At 33.4% G+C, this 21,498-nt stretch overlaps 1 protein-coding gene across 2 annotated transcripts in view; it reads left to right on the forward strand.

Annotated features, from left to right (window-relative positions):
• The window catches only part of SLITRK6 (SLIT and NTRK like family member 6), an 881,594-nt gene extending 862,705 nt beyond the window's left edge, over positions 1-18,889 (forward strand). For both annotated transcript variants that reach the window (XM_082434618.1, XM_082434619.1), the window contains one exon: positions 12,483-18,889. The gene's annotated coding sequence lies outside the window, so the exon portion shown is untranslated. The remainder of the gene's footprint in view (positions 1-12,482) is intronic.
• The last annotated feature ends 2,609 nt before the right edge of the window (positions 18,890-21,498 follow it).

Consider the following 21,498-nt stretch of genomic DNA (forward strand, 5'->3'; position numbering starts at 1 on the left):
GGTTTGTCATAAGGAACTCTGCAAGAGGCCATGAGAAGAGGAGTGGTAATGTTTTGAGAGAAGATATTAAAGGAATCTGAGGCAGCTTCTCATTAAACTTCTTTGTATCTTATTTACCTGCTGGAACCTGATCTCTAACGCATCATTTACATAAGATGATTGATGGCTTCTGTGAATGTTCTGTCTTACGATTTGGTAGCCAGAAGACACCCAACCAAATTGTTAGGTCAAGCTGCATGATCTCTTGATGTCTTGTGATCATTTTTCAATTTATACAGGGCCCAGTAACAAGCCAGAAAGTATTTGTCATAAGGAAATTAAAAAATGTTATATGCAGAAGAGGGAAAGATGTTGCTTCATAACAGTCCTAGAAGTTCTCAATGCCCTATTGGCCTTGCTAAATATTTCACAGAACAGCCCTTTTTTTGCCACAGATATTTTATATAACAATGGAACTGCTTTGCAAAAAGTTCATATGACATCATAACTTTTATTGCAGATGGGACTTTCTAAATAGTTTTCTCTTGCCCTCGGCCTCACTCACTGAACATTGTCAGTCTTATTTGTTATACAAAGTATGTATAACATACTGTTTTTGAAGTAGATGATGCAAAGTGCCATAGGAGGGGTTATATTTATATGCTCTAGTTCAGTGAATACTCACATCATTTAATGAGATAGCAAGACCCCTCATTTTTGTGGGGTTTAACTCCAACCTTTGGTTCACACTTTTCTTACTAAGCATTTTATGGCCATTGCTACTTCCTGCCATTATATTTAATAAGCAATGTCTCATAAATATAGGTGAACAGTGTAAATTGTTCTGTGGTTTTTTAATACTACCAAGGTTCTTGCAGACTAGATTATGGCAAAAAGCAGGAAAATTGATATAGCCTTGAAAAAAGACCATGAAGGTATACTATTGTACCTGTCAGGCAATAGCAAGTAAAACTTGTCTCCCTAGACATTGGAGAGCATAGATCTCTTTAGAGTGGGTATCCTTCTGCTAGCAAAAATGGCTCAGAGAGATTTGGGTATTAAATATTCTCAGCTCATCTGATTCTATCTATATGTCTATAATCTTAGAGTGTTATTCTTTCAAAATAAATACTTCACTGAGAGAGAGGAGAGATCTATGAATTCAACATATGCTGTGATTCTGAAAGCTATACGATTACAATTTGGTTCTGGTATTCTGTGAGCTCTGTCTTAAAACTATAAGGAATACAAGATTGTTAGGTGGTTCTTTTGAGGCTTCCATGGAAGCTCTCTGCTTCTCAATTATGTGAGCTGAGAATGCAAAGTTGTAAGCTTGGATTTTCTTTACATAAACTCTTTGGTGCATTCAGAGTCAGAGATTGCACTGATCAGATCCTGTAGTCATCATTAGAAACGTAATGGTCATGTACAACAGCCTCTTGCTCCCCGGTGCGCTTGCTTCAGCAGTCATTACTTCACAGTCAATAACACGTATTAATTTAATACATTTTATTATCAGGGAAATCCACTAATATTCCATTTTTCATTGTCAATGAATTCATTACTGCCTTAAGACAAAACATAACAAAGCAGTTTCATAATCACATGTGTATGGTTCTGTTTTCTTTGGACCATTTCTAATAGCAAGTACTGAATCTAATACCAATTAGAACCCAGTCAGGGAAAGTGAAGCCACATTAAGTATTTCAACAGAGAAAATTTAGTATAGGATATTAGTTATGTAATTTTGGGATGTCTGGAAAAATGAACTGAAAACACTTAAGTAAAACAGAGATAATATTGGGTTATCCAAGGATAGACACTCAAAGGAAGAGTCCCTGTCAACCTGGGGTCAGACATTGAGGAGGGGTACTTCCTGTCTGGTGCTGATACCTCAGGAGCGATAAGCCTACAGATCTGGGCTCTGAGCAGGGGTCACTGTCTGGCTAGTAATAGTAATTTCTCAGATAGTTCTGAGAAAGTATAACAAGATTGGTTGTGAGTGCTAAAGGAAGTTGGAAAATGGATCAAAGTGGTGTTACTTCCAAGGCAAAGATCCAATGACATAGAGATGCCAACTGAAACAGCAACCAAAGAGAAAGGAAAAAGTACACCCATCTTTTTCCTTCCTACCTTCCTATAGTGTGTTCATTTGGCAGAAGATAAAAGAAGTCAGCTGATGAGAAAAAAAAATTGGTTTGAAGAATCCTAGTCCAAGTATTGCAAAGTAGAATATCAAGGGGTTGATTGGAAGCTAAATGACGAGAGCTTAATTACTGATATAATTCCGAACTAGAATATACATTGTGTAATAGTGAGGCTTTGCTAGTCTAATTTATTACGTTCCCAGAATCTTTGGACTCTCAGTGGAAGGGCCTCAGTACTTATTTGTTGAGTAAATTGTTATAGAAAAATGCCTTGATACATACGTAAAGTGATAAAATATACTAGCATGTACCACCTTAGATCATTTTACTGGAATATGATAAAAAATTTATAAAATCAAAATAATCACAACAAAAATGTATTAGGGTATAATATTTATGTACTAAATTAATATCTATATGATTACATGCATTATGTTTTATATTATACTTTAGTTCATATAAAAAAGCAAATACAAATGCCTAATATTTAATTTGAAAATAAAATATTAAAAAGACTTTGGATCTCACAGATGAAGTTTCACTAGCTTATTTCTTTCCTTTAAACTTCTATTCAATATTTATACATACTTTATCTGAAATATTTTATAGCAAGTGTTTGAGCTGATTTTCCTCTTCTAAATTAGTCATTCACAAAATAATAATGTATAAAAGCAAATTATATATATGAACAGGTTCCAAAAATATGTGTTCAGTTTTCTCATCAGTTAATTAGTTAAAAAATTAATTCATACATCATTCATTGGAATAATTGGAAACTTATTGTATAACAAAAAGAAATAAATATGGAATGTGTGATAAAATTTGGTAAGAGCTGTAATCATCATTTGTACAGAATGTTAAGGGAGCATGGAAATGTGAGTAATTTACTCTGGCTGCACAAATTGAAGAAAGCTTTGTAAGAAGAGAACACACTAAGATTTTAGCAAATTATTTTTCACAATATCACTTCACTTTTCACTGGACCTTTTTATTTTTTATTTTTACTTTTAAGCCACATTCTATATGCAACTTGCAACATTTAACTGGGTGGCGAGGTTACCTGGGTTATCATTGCCAACCCCATGGTCTCCCAGGGACTATTCTGTCCTTCGTATGCAACCATATCACTTTTGATTTTGTTCCTCTTTGTTTAGAAAGGTATATGATGCAAGGTACGTTTATTCCCATTTATTTCAGTCCCTGGTTTGATCACAGTTCCTTTTCAGTGCCTCACTTGCAGTTTTTCGTGTTCTTAAATATTTTAAAGATAGAGTATGGCAGTCTCTCCTGAGCATGTTGATATTTCTTGCAGAGTTCAAGTCTTATTACAGTTTGTAAATAATAAGAATTAGCAGGTGAAAGACCCAATTAGCAGTAGTACCACTTGACCCTATCTGCTATAAAATCTTTGTCTCACAAACAGATAGAGTTAGGGAAGTTTTGAGTGATATATCACATGGTTTAGAGAATGGTGTATGTCTTTCTCTCCTCCATAATTCTTCATATTTGGTTCATTGACCTAGAATGTTATTTTACTCCAATTCTTATTTTTAGTTATCTTTCAGTGCTTGCTTCAGCATCTTTTTCTACAGGAATATTTCCCTGAACCTTAGTAGACTTGGCTTGATTGTTCTTAACTCCTGGGCTTACTTCTACCAAATAACATGTAAATTACAGATACATTTTTATTTTTCTGCATCCCACACAGTACTGCATACTCTGTGTTGGTAAGGACTACATCTTGATTTCTGTTTCCTATTCACTTAGGAAAGGGACTTGGAACATATTACAAATTCTCCATATTTGGGCTGAGTGTATAAATGAAAAATTAGGTAGTTATACTGAATCTTGAGTGTGGTAGACAAGAAAAGTTAGCAGGTGAAAAATCCAAATGTTAAGTTTAGAAAAGAATCCGTGGCAAAATATTGCAGCTACAATGTGGATTGAGGCAGTTCACGAATAATCACTTTTTTGTGTACTTGTTCATACAACATTTTTTTTTCTCTTTTCTATCTATGGACTTCCTAAGCCAATTTTAAGTCACTAATTTAGTTAAACTTTCACTATTCCCATTTTAAAATAACTGACACTTTCCTGTGTTCTTTTACTATTTAATTTCTATTTGTTTACATCATATTTTCTATCATGCTAGCTTTACAACTTGACAGAGTATAGCATAGTGGTTCAGAGACAGTAGAGCATAATGTTTAGACAGTACTTACCTGAAATCAGAATAACCACAATTATCAACCTTATCAAGGTTGGTAATTACCTATGATACTACAGACAATTTATTTAAAGTCTTTTCATCAGGTTCCCCAAGAAAGAATGAGGACAATAATAACAGCTACCTTAGTGAGCTATTGTAAGGATTAAAAGATATAATATTTACAAAACACTTAGATCATTACCAAACATATGACATGTTATCATGTACTTATTCTCCCCTTTGAATAGTAATCATGTTGAGGACATCAATAACTTTTTATTTTTTTACTCTTTTGTTGTTGTTTTTAACATCTTTATTGGAGTATAATTGCTTTACAATGTTGTGTTAGTTTCTGCTGTATAACAAAATGAATCAGCTATACATATACATATATCCCCATATCTCCTCCCTCTTGCATATCCCTCCCACCCTTCCTAACCCAACCCTCTAGGTGGTCACAAAGCACGGGCTGATCTCCCTGTGCTATGCGGCTGCTTCCCACTAGCTATCTATTTTACATTAGGTAGTGTATATATGTCAATGCCACTCTCTCACTTCATCTCACCTTACCCTGCCCCCTCCCCATGTCCTCAAGTCCATTCTCTATGTCTACATCTTTATTCCTGTCCTGCCCCTAGGTTCTTCAGAACCATTTTTTTTTTTTTTTTAGATTCCATATATATGTGTTAGCATATGGTATTTGTTTTTCTCTTTCTGACTTACTTCACTCTGTATGACAGACTCTAGGTCTATCCACCTCACTACAAATAACTCAATTTTGTTTCTTTTTATGGCTGAGTAATATTCCATTGTATATATGTGACACATCTTCTTTATCCATTCATCTGTCGATGGACACTTAGGTTGCTTCCAAGGACATCAATAACTTTTTATTTAGCTTTTTATGCTGCAGTAAATAATACAAATTCTATCAAAATTCCTTGTTTTGTTGTTGTTTTTACTATTTGATCTTTGAAATATGCTCTTTTCCTTACAAAGTTATGTTTATTTTCTTTCCCCTTCCTTATCTGAAATTGTTTCTTTTCCCCTTTCATAATACCCAGAAGTTTAAAAATACAAACTCAACATCACCACTTTTATTGTGTGTTGCTTTTTAAGCTGGTCACACTAAGCCCTCTTAGTAATAATTGTGTTGCCTTAGTATGACTATGTCTACATTATGCTTTTGTGACTAAGCTGCTGACTATTGTATGCTGGTATTTCAAGAATTCATAAGGGAACAAAATAACATGTCATTAACTCTCAGGGAATGTTCACCAGAACTGTTCTGAAAGCTTTGAACCCCTGAGTTATTTGCTAAACTCTGACAACCAACCCACCAAGTCCCATTCATTCTTCATCTTTGTATTTGCTCTCACTGAGAAGAATGGTCCAAATAGGGAAGTAGAGCACTCTAAAAGATAATGTACCAGATTAGATTCTAGGAAACTGGGGACCAGTTCCTGGCTCTGACATTAATTACCTATGTGAAAAAATCAAAGGGATTTAATGTCTCTTGATCCTAATAGCTTCAGCTACTAAATAAGGAGGCTTGTCTAAGTCAGTGGTTTTCATTTTTTGGAACACAAAAGTAACAGAATGGGTGTCAGTATTTTTTTAAGTTAGTAAGTATTACTGAATGCCTGTAGAAATATAAACATGTTCAACACAAAATGTACTTTTTGTGATACCAGATCCCAGTTGGATTTTTGTTGTTACTGTTGTTTGAAGGATTAAGGGAAGCAAATGTAAATGTACTAATTACTGTACCAATTATTCCTGAGGTGTTTTACATTGTATTCTAAGATCAAAGAGATTTTAATTTTGATCATTCATTCAATGGATTCATTTACTTGTTCATTCAGTACATAATTAAAGAAAATATATTTGTTAATATTAGGGATATAAAAATGAATAAAGCATGGCTCCCAAATTTGGAATACTCTGGAAATATCATGAGTGAAGATACATTATAGTGCACAGAAGGGGAGAATGATGTACCTGAATGCCTTCTCTGGAGATACAGGTTGCAATGAAATATATAATGTAGTACTTTACACCTCAACCCTCTAGAAGCTCTCTAAACAAGGAGCATGGCTATTTAACCAATAAGAATTTCTGCAACTTAAAAGAAGTGAATAATTTACTCTGCGTTGTGTTTAAGAAGCTGTTGACTTTGAAGTTTCTGCCAGATAATTCTGATCTAAAAATTCACCAATTTCTTAAATACATTAATGTGCCCCTGTGGAAAGGAATTTACTCTGATGCTTTTAACACTTTATTGGTACCTCATGAAGCCTAAAACAACTGATAAAAGGTGGTTTTTGTTTTCCAAACTTTGGTTTACTAGTTCTCTTAGGAATCAATGTCAACACTTCCAATGAGGTATTTTGTTTTTGGGTAGTGGAATGGGTGCTTTCAATCCTGATTCAAAAGAATCAATTAAATATTATTTTAAAATGGTGCAATTTTAAAGATATTATTATCTCTACATTGTATTATAGACAATTATCATAGTTATATAGACCATTTCATATTTCAGCTTTTGTTTACCAAATGTGAAGCAAATTCATTATTTTAAAAATTGCATTTGATTCACAGAGTTTTAGTTTTTAACCCCAATTTTCCATTCTAAATCCCCAAATCCCCAGGGGCAAATAGACACATAACATTTATGTTTTAAGCCATTTCTCATTGTCCAATTAGGGGAAAAAACACACTGTACAATTGCTTTCTTTCCTTTTGAACACATGCCAAAAACCCCCTTATTTCATTCATTGTAGTAAGTGGAAATTTACCAAACAATGTGTCAAAGACAAATCATTTAGCAGCAAAAGAATGTCTCTAGGGCTTCCCGTAAAGTGAGGACAAAGTGCTTCATAGCTCTATTTGAAGCTGGTTAATAAGACACAAATGTAATAGGCTTCACTGCATTTAACTTCAGAAAAAGCACCAATATCTTCAAAGGTGAACCTCGGATTATTGCCTCTGCAATTTGTTTAGGCAGCCAACGCACCACAACTCATTCCCAGCCTACAAAGTGCTTTTGTTAGTGGGAAACAGCATACAATAAAGCTAGATTTCCTGGTGCTTTATTGACTCATGATCAAGTAGATGTTGAGAATTTTTTTGTCTTCTTTCAATGACTCTCTCAAATATTCTAAATGTTTTCAAAATAATAACATCTTTAAGTACCTTACGGTTTTTTTAAGATGATTGTAATTCTTTGGAGTTTTTGTTTCCTTAAAATGTTTTACTATTCTATTTTCAGATTGCCTATGTTTGTATGAATTTTAGAACTACTAAATTATTTATTCCTCTAAATGTGGAAGTTGCACATTAATGTCAGTACATCAATGTTCCTAAACTTCATGATTATATTTATTCTGATGGAAGTGAAGCATTACAATTTCTCATAAACATTAACTTAACGTATGCCATTATAGTGTGTTTTGTCAGTTGTATTTTGCATTACTTTGTAAGTATTATATAGTCTGATGAGCATATCCGGAATGCAATATATTAGTACATGCTACCAACATAACTGATTTCCCTAGCATTCTTAGATTCCATAAAGTCTGCTCATTAAACATGATTTAACAGAGAAACATTAATAGTTTATTTAGTTTCCATTTAGTTCCTTAATAGTTTCCATTTGTTAGGTGAATGATAAAATATTTGAACATCAGGTTACTATGGAAGTATAGGACAAATATTTTTATATCAAGCTTCAAATTACAGAAATATTTAAAGACATTTATTTTAATAATAATATTAATTTAGAATTTTCTTTATAAGCATATATCAACCATTGTTTTTAATTCTTTTTAATTTACCTGTAATTATAAATAAATTATAAAATAAATATTAAAATTAATGTTACTGGCACTGAATAAATTTTGTGTTAAACTGATGATTGCATTTTAAAAACAAACATATAAAACTCGCATATTTTAAAGAGATCATTACATCACTTTATAATAACATTATCCCTGAGGACAACATAATAAATGGAGTTCTATTACCTGTGATATCTGAGTACTAGAAGTGTCCAGCTTTATTGACAACTTGGAGGCAGTATTCTGGCAAGGCATCAGGCTTAGCTATAAGATATTAAATCATCCAAACTGCAGGAAAATCTTGACTTGAGATATGAAGAATATATCCAAGAATCAAAGATATAAGCAGATGTGGAGTTCATTATATAAGAAGGAAATGGAAATCAAGTACATGCAAGTATCCCTTACACCACAGGAGCATCTTGTCACAACTAAGTATTTTTTTTTGATAAATGCTGCTAAACCATAAAAAATTTAATGTGTTGATTTAGTTTTATTACTCCTGTGTGTTGATTTCCACTTGAGATAAAATTGATCATAAAGTTGAAATCCTTGCTGTCAAATAAACTGCACAAAAAATGCCAGTGTTCTAAAGAATAAGCTACAGAGCACACTTCCTAAAATTATCGTAATAAAGAAAGTGGAACTGATCAATAATGTAGATGCCTAAACAATTTGAAGTCTTTTAGTTCAAGGACACATAATAGAATCTTAAAAAGAAATCCATTTCTTATTTTGATAAGTGCAAAGCAAAATTGCTCCTAGCCTTTGAAATCAAATGCTGATGACAGTGAACTGAGTACCCTCAAATCAATATACACACCTTATATTTACATGTAACCCAGAAGCCTCTAAAATCAATATGAATGCCTTAAATTTATATGCAATCTAAAGTTGAAGACTTAGGTGGATTTTGAACAGATGCAGAGAATAAGAGATTGATCTAAATTTGCAGATGCATTCTCTATCTGTCTCAAAGGATGGTTTTCTCCTAAGAAATGGTCTGCAATTGAAAACACTCTCTCTTTTAATCATTTTCATTCATATATTATATATATAAATGAATGAATGAATGGATAATGAATGATTGATGTATGAATTAGCAAATAAATGGACATGGAATATTAACCTTATATATATATTTTATATAATATATATCAGATAAAATATATACCTAATTACATATATACCTAGTATATTATATATATCTGAATAATATATATAGTATTATTAATCACTTACTAATTGAGCAGCTCTTATCCACTTATGGTGCACACAATGGTGCACAAAAGACAATTGTTGTGCCTTTATCATGTAACTTATAGCCTAGAATGATACTAATTGTAAAGCTACTGTAATGTCAAGAGATTATAGAAATTTATATTATTAATAAAAAGAACTGGATCTAAAACACCCAAAAAATTAAAACAGAAAATATAAAATTGAAACAGTTCTTGGTTCAAGATGGCAGAGTAGAAGGACGTGCGCTCACTTCCTCTTACGAGAGCACCAGAATCACAACAAACTGTGGAACAATCATTGACAGGAAGACATTGGAACTCACCAAAAATGACACCCCATTTCCAAAGACAAAGGAGAAACTTCAATGAGATGGTAGGAGAGGCACAATCACAATAAAATCAAATCCCATAACCGCTGGGTGATGATTCACAAACTGGAGAACAATTATACTACAGAAGTCCACCCACTGGAGTAAAGGTTCTGAGCCCCACATCAGGCTTCCCAACCTAGGGGTCCAGCAATGGGTGGAGGAATTCCCAGAGAATCAGACTTTGAAGGCCAGCAGGATTTGATTGCAGGACTTCAAAAGGACTGTGGGAAAGAGAGAATCCATTCTTGGAGGGCACACACAAAGGAGTGTGCACATCAGGACCCAGGGGGAAGGAGCAGTGACCCCATAGGAGACTGAACCAGACCTACCTGCTAGTGTTGGAGGGTCTCCTGCAGAGGCAGAGGGCAGCTGTGGCTCACCACAAGGACAGGACACTGTCAGCAGAAGTTCTGGAAAGTACTCCTTGGAATGAGCCCTCCTGGAGTCTGCCATTAGCCCCACCAAAGAACCATACAGTGCTGGGTCACCTCAGGCCAAACAATCAACAGGCAGGAAATGCAGCCTCACCCATCAGCAGACAAGCAGATTAAAGTTAAACTGAGCTTTGGCCACCAGAGCAACGCCCAGCTCTAACCACCACCAGTCCCTCCCATCAGGAAGCTTGCACAAACGATCCTCTTAGATAGTCTCATCCACCAGAGGACAGAGAGCAGAAGCACAAAGAACTAAAATCCTGCAACCTGTGGAACAAAAAGCACATCCACATAAAGATAGACAAAATGAAAAGGCAGAGGACTATGTACCAGAAGAAGGAACAAGATAAAACCCCAGAAAAACAACTAAATGAAGTGGATATAGGAAACCTTCCAGAAAAAGCATTCAGAATAGTGATGGTGATGATGATCCAGGACTTCGGAAAAAGAATGGAGTCAAAGATCAAGAAGATGCAAGAGATGTTTAACAAATACCTAGAAGAATTAAAGAACAAACAGAGGTGGACAATACAATAACTGAAATGAAAACTACACTAGAAGGAATCAATAGCAGAATAACTGAGACAGAAGAACGGATAAGTGACCTGGAAGACAGAATGGTGGAATTCACTGCCACAGAACAGAATAAAGAAAAAAGAATGAAAAGAAATGAAGACAGCCTAAGAGACCTCTGGAACAACATTAAATGCACCAATATTTGCATTATAGAGGTCCCAGAAGGAGAAGAAAGAGAGAAAGGACCCAAGAAAATACTTGAAGAAATTATAGTCAAAAATTTCCCTAACATGGGAAAGGAAATAGCCACCAAAATCCAGGAAGCGCAGAGAGTTCCAGGCAGGATAAACCCAAGGAGAAACACATCAAGACACATAGTAATCAAATTGGCAAAAATTAAAGACAAAGAGAAATTATTAAAAGCAACAAGAGAAAAATGACAAATAACATACAAGGGAACTCCCATAAGATTAACAGCTGATTTCTCAACAAAAACTCTACAAGCCAGAAGGGAGTGGCATGATATATTTAAAGTGATGAAAGGGAAGAACCTACTACAACCAAGATTACTCTACCCAGCAAGGATCTCATTCAGATTCGATAGAGAAACCAAAAGCTTTACAGACAAGCAAAAGCTAAGAGAATTCAGCACCGCCAAACCAGCTCTACAATAAATGCTAAAGGAACTTCTCTAAGTGAGAAACACAAAAGAAGAAAAGGACCTCCAAAAACAAACCCAAAACAATTAAGAAAATGGTAATAGGAACTTACATATCGATAATTACCTTAAATATGAATGGATTAAATGCTCCAACCAAAAGACACAGGCTCGCTGAAAGGATACAAAAACAAGACCCATATATAGGCTGTCTACAAGAGACCCGCTTCAGACCTATGGACACATACAGACTGAAAGTGAGGAGATGGAAAATTTTCCATGCAAAAGGAAATCAAAAGAAAGCTGGAGTAGCAATACTCATATCAGATAAAATAGACTTTAAAATAAAGAATGTTACAAGAGACAAGGAAGGACACTACAGAATGATCAATCCAAGAGGAAGATATAACAGTTATAAATATATATGCACCCAACATAGGAGCAACGCAATACATAAGGCAACAAATATTATTACATTAAATCATGATTATAGTACATAGGCCAGGAAAAATGGCTGGAATCTTTGGAATTCCCTTCACCCACTAACTCAACAAAACCCAGATTTGCTGTAGTTTAAAACACTGAGACACATCTTCTTGAGCTACCCAAGCATAGCTGCTTTTCACTGATTAAATTGTTCACGATGTAATTGGTCATTTGCATATCATACAAGGTTTGTGCACCTTAAAGACTAAGAGTGGGGGAAACAGCAAATCTGTTAAGAAAATACAGTTTATATTCAAAACTAGAGCTACTTTTAGCATAATATATTGAATGGATATGTGCCAACATTTTTGTTAAAAGTTTTTGCAAATTCTCCATCTGCCAGAATTGAAAATATGAGCTTCTGGCCTTTAAGAGCTGTGTAACAAAGATCCAAAATTGGAGAATAGAGTATTAAAAAACTGAAATTAATTCACATCTGATTATTTAGAAAGCTGTTAAATGTGAATGTGAATTTTTGATATCTAAAATAACGTCACTAAAAGCAGGCAATTAGGAGACATCTGTGCAAGAAAACAAAAACAGCAAAAACTTTTCCAAAACTAGCACAACAGTGATTTAATTAAATTTAATTCTATATTTAGGATTAAAATTGAATGACTTCACAGATTGCAATCAAGACCACCAAAAATGTACTTCAACAAAAATATTATAATCAGACCACAATTTAAGACTAAATATACTTAAGATGTCATTCTTCACTTGAATTTCTCTCAAAAGCTTCAGATTGCGAATTGCATTATTTTTATTGCTTTCCTCCTTATTTAGCACAAAATTGTCTCTTTTTAGTTTATGTGCCCATTAATAGACAAATGGATAAAGAAGATGTGGTGTGTACATATGATGAATATATATTACTTGGCCATGAAAAAGAATGAAAATTTGCCATTTGCAACAACATCAATGGAACTAGAGTGTATTATGCTAAGTCAGACAGAGAAAAACAAATACTGTACGATTTCACTTATATGTGGAATCTAAAAAACAAAACAAACGAACAAACCTAACAAAACAGAAACAGATTCATAGAACAAACTGGTTGTTGCCAGAGGGAACAGGGGTGGGGGGATGAGTGAAATAGGTGGAAATTAAGAGGTACAAACTTCCAGTTACAAATTAGTCACAGGGATGTCATGTACAGCACAGGAAATATAGTTCAATAATACTATAATAACTTTCTATGATTACAGATGGTAACTAGACTTATCGTGGTGATAATTTTGTAATGTATAAAAATATTGGATCACTATGTTGTACACCTGAAACTAATATAATATTGTAAGTCAATCATACTTCAGTTAAAAATTGACACAGTCAATGGCATTAAAAAATGTTTTAAACATTGTATTAAGTTAAAAACATTAAATCCCACATATAATCTATGGCACAAATGGCACCTGTTCTTCCACAGCATGTACTGCAATGAATACAAATAGGCACATCTTCATGTTCTTGATATTTCCTCATTACGCTTATCAAGTCCAGAATAGAATTAAATGATGAGGGAACATCATGGTCTGGCCAGTTCACATAATGAAACTGATACAGCCTATGAGATTCATCTTGAAATTCAAGTAAGAGTGTCCTAATGAAGTAGTATGTTCTTGTTTGTTCAGCTTCATAAAAAATTTTAAATGGTGCAAAATGTTATAGGGTCTTCTCCATACAAAGGCCAATAGTGCTCACATTTTTTCCTTCCCATCTCAAATTCACGACAGGCCATTACAATGATTACAACATTGTACTCCCATATCATCCTCCAAAAATCTATTACTGTATTTGCTAAAGGTCCTTGGGTTGCCACATATGCTTTTGGCCTATAAACAGCCTTAATATAATTTGCATTGATATAGTCTGAATCTTGAGAAGGAGTCTTTAAAGTCAATTTAACTTGGCTGTGATCAAATGGCAGTATGTCCTTATATCTGTTCTTTTTAACATTTTCTTCTTTTTTCTCCACTGGCTGTGGGATAAATCTTTTCTGTTCTATACTTGGTTGACAATCTTCTTAGTTGCTTGCCCACTCCTGAGACCAGCTTGAGCAAAGGGCAAGGTTATAGATTTTTGATAAATGGTATCTGGTAAAATAAATATGATGTTAGGAGAAGTCATCTCTAGCTAACATTCTAAGTATTAACATCATGAATTCACAAATTTGTAAAGTCTAGCTTTAAGGGTTGTAGGCTTAAAAAAGTTAATTTCAAGATACATTGAGAATGACTATATTACCTATGCATGACCTCACACCAGCAACCTCAGAAATAATTTATCTATAAACCAGAATTCAAGTTTAACTATTCACAATGAGAAATGTAATAACTATGGATATAGGATAACCTTATCTAATTTATTCTTTCCATGAAATTATGTTTTATTATAGGGCCCTATGTGTGTAGATTAGCTATATGCACACATCTCCTCAATAGATACATACTTAATACCAAAAATAGTAAAAATCTTCGGCCATCTTAATTCTCTGAATAGGGATGGACACAGAACATAAAATGCAGGGCTTCTTTTAAATAATCCTTCAACAACTACGTCTCCTCACAATCTTCCTTGAATCATTGGTTCTGTGTTCTTTGGGGAATTTGGCATAGGCTGTGGTGATTCTCAAAACCTTCAATTTTTCCTCAGAAGAAAATTTTTTTACTAAGTTCTAAAAGAACAAACAAAAATTCTAAGATAAGAAAGTTATTTTTCTGTGATTCTTTGGAAAAGAATACACTTATTATGATTTATTTGTTTGACTCACATTTTTAAATGTAATCTTTGAACGTTTAGAAAGTATATCGCTCCATTGTAGATATTTGTATCATGTACTTTGAGTTGACACATTGCAGTGATATCACGTTGCCCTCCTGCTGTTACAAATGAAGAACTTTACAGATAAATTAAGGATCTTGAAATAGGGAAATTATACTGAATCATTCAGGCAAGTTCAGTGTAATTATAGGATCCTAATAAGATGGAAGCAGGAAGGTCAAAGTCAGAGAAGATGGAACAACGGAAGCAGAGGAAGCAGAGATCAAAATGTCATAACTGCTGGCTTGCAGATAGAAGAAGTGACCACAAGCAAAGGATTACAGTCAGCCTCTAGAACCTGGAAAAAGCAAGGTAACAGACTCTCTCCTGGAGCCTTTCAAAGGAAGTCCTAGATTTTAGCCCAGTGAAAACCATTTAAGATTTTTGTCCTCCAGAACTATAAGATAAAGATGAAAGAAAATATTAATAAATTTGAGTTCTTTTAAGCCACTAAGTTTGTGGTAGTATTTCACAACAGCAACAGATAATTAATACAGATAGTTAACCAAAATAAGTCCTCCTAAGTGGAATAAAGAAAATTAGAAAGTTAATTTCTAACTAGAAAAACATAAATAAAACATAAAAGCATTATCCTGAGCAAAAACTATATTATATAAAAATATTCTTTTACTTATGCTAAACAACTAGGTACTGAGTAATGTTTAATCATGTTGACAGATCCTTTCTGAACCTCAGCCCCACTTTATGTGACCTTAGATAAGCCTGAGATTCCTTTTCTACAAAATGAGCAAAATGTTTATGAAAAGGGCTAGAACAGTACCTCACACATTATAAACAATCAACAAATGCTACTCATCTATTTGTTTCTGGTTATTATTACATTTTATTACATACCTTGCAAATAAAAGCTATATTTGTAAAAGATAACATATAAACTGTGACAAATTTCTAGATCACTGTTCAGTCTTCAATCTGAAAATTTCAAAATTCTGTGAGCATGATAGACTATAATATCTAGTTATTTTATGGCATTATAGTTTAATTAACATGGGAACTACATAATTACATCAGATCAATAATAAAAAAACATAATCCCCCCAAATTAAAAAACAAGACAGAAAAACACAGTAAGCATTCTAAATAAATTGCCTTTCTTAGTATACGTATTGTAATATGTCAAGCCTGAATTAACAACAAAATCTAAACTCCTATTTAATGCCTCTGAAAACATACAGTCTCCTTCATCTCCCAGCTTAATAGAAATCAGATATAGACATGATGTTAGGCTATAAACTGAAAATTCAGAAACCTAAAACAGAGTAATAAATTTCTTTTTAACATCATGCTACTGTCAGAGTAGTCAATAATAATTGTTTGTAGAAAATTGCTTAGCCTTTCCTCAACTATGGCTTAGAAAGTAATTTCATCTGAAAGTATTGTATTTTAGCTGACACTAAGGACCTGCCTTTGTGAGTTCTATTAAATTCTTACGTACTGTGGAATTGTACTTCAGGATAATTTACAAACTATATGTGTGATTGGTGATTAAAATTATCTTCAAAGACAGAGTTCTGTATTGATAACAATTTTCTGCCTATTCAAAGAGGAAATGAACAATCAGGAAGGCAATAAGCTATTCTTATGTGTTCCTACACAAAGGTGCTCAGTAGATCTCTTCACAAGATAACTGCAGTCAATTGAATTAATTTCTATAGAGAACCTGTATAAAGTTTTTATTATTATCATCATCATTACCATTATCATTATTATTTTACTTTGTCTCAACAATAGACAATAATTTTGTTCCTCTATTTATCCCTTTTTTACCAAACACATAAAAAATCAAATATATTTTGGATAGTGAAGTAATTTTGTATGCAGTTTTAAAGTGATCCCTGAAATTAATTTAGGCACAATAAGATATAAATATTATAATATACATGATATTGTATGAATATTATAAAACTATTAGAGAAAAATATTATAAGATAAATATTAAAATATTATAATAAATATATAAATTTTCAAACTTTATAGAGTAGTGTTGAGTATGACATCTATATTGAATCTAAGTAGATTGCTCATTAGCTTTTTTTTTGATTGAAAAAACTATTTTAATAGGCACACATTTGCTTTTTTTTTATAATCTTCAACTTTCTTTTTTTTCATTGAAGTATTGTTAATTTACAATGTTGTGCTAGTTTCAGGTGCACAACAAAGTGATTCAGTTATACAGACACACACATATCAATATATTCTTTTTCATATTCATTTCCCTGCTCTTTAGCTTTTTGATTGCAGGCAAGTTATGTATTCTTTTATAAGCCTTAACATAGATCCTGGCAAATAGAAGATGGTCCATATGTCTCTCTCTGTCTCTCTGACTCTCTTTCTCTCTTTCTTGCTCTATGTGTGTGTATGTATATATATGTTTCTATATAAAATATATACATACACATAAATATATGCTTATAGACAGGCATATGTATGTTTATATAATTATATATTATATTATTTCATGTATAAAATATATTTATAATATTATATATATTAGCTCAATAAATAAATGAACATATCCCAACATCCTACAGCATATACTATGTCTTGCTGATGATGGCCCTTTCCTTCTTTGTTAGCAATTTATCTATCTCCATCTATACAAGTACCTCCATCACAGTAAAGATGAAGCAAACATTAGGGGCAAAAGTAATAGGTACAAAAAAAAAGTGAAGCAAAAAGCCATTATAGCCGCACTTGTTTCACAATGTATTTTTTGAAGGTGGCCTTCTGGTTTAGAGCTGCAAGCCCGTGGCCCAGCTATGTTTGAGGTCTCAGCAATGTTACAGACAGTCCAGTAAACAGAAGCATGACTGTTAGGTATGAGTAAAGAATAGCCTTGCGGATTGTGATATAGGGAGGGACTGAGCCAAAACATAATGATTTTTAACTAAAATGAAATGAGGTTTCTCACTGTCAGAGAAGGGAGTTATAAGGAGGGAAAGAGTCAAAGGCAACATGAACTATAATAATTGGTGTCAGAATAAAAAAGGAGTTTTTGGTGTAAACTAATAATTTTCAATATAGAGATAGGTATAGAAAGAAACATATGTGTGCCTGTGTGGAGTATGTGCGTGTGTGTTTATGCATGTATAAACATTCATGTATTTTGGGATCTATTCTCTGAAAAATCCTGGAGGCAGTGACACCCCTGTACAATGAGCAAATCTAGTACTCAGATCTTGCATTCCTAAATATTTAGAAATATTTCCAAATATCTTTCTCCACCGCAAGGAATACAGATTCTTTGAAAAAATGACCAATACAAATCTGGAAAAAACAAAGAATAAAATGAACCTGAATAAAAAAACAAACAACCCAATCCAAAAATGGGCAGAAGACCTAAATAGACATTTCTCTAAAGAAGACATACAGATGGCCAAGAAGCACATGAAAAGCTGCTCAACATCACTAATTATTAGAGAAATGCAAATCAAAACTACAATGAGGTATCACCTCACACCAGTTAGAATGAGCATCATCAGAAAATCTACAAACAACAAATGCTGGGGAGGGTGTGGAGAAAAGGGAACCCTCTTGCCCTTTTGGTGTGAATGTAAATTGATACAGCCACTATGGAGAACAGTATGGAGGTTCCTTAAAGAACTAAAAATAGAATTACCATATGACCCAGCAATCCCACTACTGGGCATATACCCAGAGAAAACCCATAATTCAAAAAGACACATACACCCCAATGTTCATTGCAGCATTATTTACAATAGCCAGGTCATGGAAGCAACCTAAATGCCCATTGATAGACGAATGGATAAAGAAGATGTGGTACATATATACAATGGAATATTACTCAGCCATAAAAAGGAACAAAATTGGGTCATTTGTAGAGACGTGGATGTATCTAGAGACTGTCATACAGAGTGAAGTAAGTCAGAAAGAGAAAAACAAATATCGTATATTAACACATATATGTGGAACCTAGAAAAATGGTACAGATGAACCATTTTGCAGGGCAGAAATAGAGACACAGACATAGAGAACAAACGTATGGACACTAAGAGGGGAAAGTGGCTGGGGGTGGTGGGGTGGTGGTGGGATGAATTGGGAGATTGGGATTGACATGGATACACTAATATGTATAAAATAGATAACTAATGAGAACCTGCTGTATAAAAAATAAATAAAATAAAATTCAAAAACTCAAAAAAAACCTCAATAAAATAAAATAAGAAAAAAAAAAAGAAAATAAGCAAATTCTCAAAGAATGAGAGAGACATCCTGAAAGGTCAGGAGTTCTAATTTTAAGAGGCTCCCACTGGACAAATATGAGACAACTAAAAGCAAACATGCACAAAAAGATTGTAACAGATTGTTGCTCATTGATTAAATAAGAATTCATAAGTCCATACCAATATAAATAAATGAATAAATATGTAAATATGGAGAAGAAAAAACTCATCTTTACAATTAAATGCCAATTAACAAATGCAGAAGAAGTTATGGAATTAGAAAATCACCATTTGGTAACCCTCCTGGCAAAAGCTGGTATAGACAACTATCAATGAATATGAAAAGTAATGGGTAAAAATGTGAAACAGAGAAAAATTTTCACACAAAGTATAAATTTACACAATTTTATACAAAGTGTAATTTTAGTCACAAAGTATGTCCTCACAAAATACTCATAATTTAAAAAGACAAAGAGAATGAAGATACCTGACAGATATTGCTATAATTTGGTGATCAAAGTTAACATGACCCACAATAGGGCAATTTTTTATAGTGTACCAACTGACATGATGGAATAAAAAGAATATACATTTTATCTTCAATATCCCTGTTAAAAGAGCTAAAAAAAGTAATCATGATGAATATCAGTCAAAAAAAAAACTGATGCAGCATTCAATAAAATAACTACCTGTAGCATAGTACTTTAAAAAAATCAAGATCATGAAAGTAATGAAAAGACAACAAAAGCATTCCATTGAATGTGATTAGAAAGAGTCGACAAGTAAAGAAATGTGTGATGTAATATTGGATCCTTTGCTATAGAGACCATGATTGGGACAACTGGTGAAACTTAAATGGAGTTTGTGGTTTGTCACTAGAAGTGTATTGGTGTTTAATTTCCTGATTTGGATGTTTGTATACTTGTTATAGAAGACATCTATAGAAGGGTGGTCTGGTTGAAGCTGCCCAGCCATGGCCCAAGACACCACTGGTGAAGTGTTTTTTACACAATGGAAAAAAAAGTAGTACTATATTATCTCTCAAGTATGGTTGACACTTGAACAACACAGGGGTTAGGGGCATTGACCTTTTCCCCCTGCACAGTCAAAAATCCATGTATAATTTTTGACTCCCCAAAAACTTAACTACTAATAGCCTACTGTTGACTTGAATTCTTACCTATAATATAAACAGTTAACATATATTTTGTATTTTATTCTTACAATAAAGTAAAGAAAAGAAAAATGTTATTAAGCAAATCATAAGGAAGAAAAAAATTTACAGTACTGTACTATATTTATGCATACTGTAAGTTTACATCATCTGTTTATAAGATGAGTTGTCTGTCAGTACCTATATCAATATTGTTTTATATGATACAAAACACTGTAGATGATATATGTATCACTACTAGACATTAAAATTTTAAAAAAAGATAACATGAAAAAATATTTTTACAGGTAAAACAATTCATATATTGATAATGAAGAAGCAGCAACATGATTTCTTTATGGTAGTCTAGTGTAATCTGTAGGATTGCCTCATGGTAGCCTAGCCTATACACTAATGAATGAATCATTATAAAATTTTTATGGTATATAGTATTACAGTCATATTCATAATACAGTATTGGGAACATTGTTACATTTGTTTAAAAAATCATTTACCTGTGATGATAGGCTGATATGCAGTTTCTCAGACTATTCTAAGAGACCTATTCTAAGGTAATGTAATTCTTTGAAAGCAAAGTTATAAGACAGTAAGAAAACACATTGTTAATTTTATATTAAATATTACTCATGGTATGCTTATATAAGGATAGAAAGGCATTGACATACATTTTATGCATTTGTGACATACCTAACTTTATTTTTTCAGTATTTCTAGGTTATGTGGGTCATATTATGTAACATAATTATCTCTAAGGGTATAATCTTAATTGAATTAAAGTAGTCACAGAATATATATTTATTGCATGATACAAAAACAATAGTTTAAGGATTTTTTTTTAAATATTTATTTATTTATTTGGCTGAGCTGGGTCTTAGTTGCAGCACGCGGGATCTTTTTTTTTAACTTTTTTTGGGTTTATTTATTTAATTTATTTATCTGTGGCTGTGTTGGGTCTTCGTTTCTACGCGAGGGCTTTCTCTAGTTGCGGCAAGTGGGGGCCACTCTTCATCGCGGTGCGCGGGCCTCTCATTATCGCAGCCTCTCTTGTTGCGGAGCACAGACTCCAGACGCGAAGACTCAGTAATCGTGGCTCACGGGCCCAGTTGCTCCGCGGCATGTGGGATCCTCCCAGACCAGGGCTCGAACCCGTGTCCCCTGCACTGGCAGGCAGATTCTCAACCCCTGTGCCACCGGGGAAGCCCCAGTTTAAGGTTTTATATTCTTTTGTTTAGAACATATTTGTTTGTTTCTTCACTTTGCTTGACTCTCTATGTTATTTTTTATATATTAGGTAAAAGAGCCACCTCTCTTAGTCTTGAAGGAGTGGCCTTACACAGGAGATGAACTTTATCATTCAACCCTGGCCTAGCTCTTGGTTGTCTCTCAAACCTTTGTGATTGTACCAGCAGCCTATTT

This window comes from Balaenoptera physalus (assembly GCF_965194825.1).
Source record: "Balaenoptera physalus genome assembly, chromosome: 18".
NCBI lineage: Eukaryota > Metazoa > Chordata > Mammalia > Artiodactyla > Balaenopteridae > Balaenoptera > Balaenoptera physalus.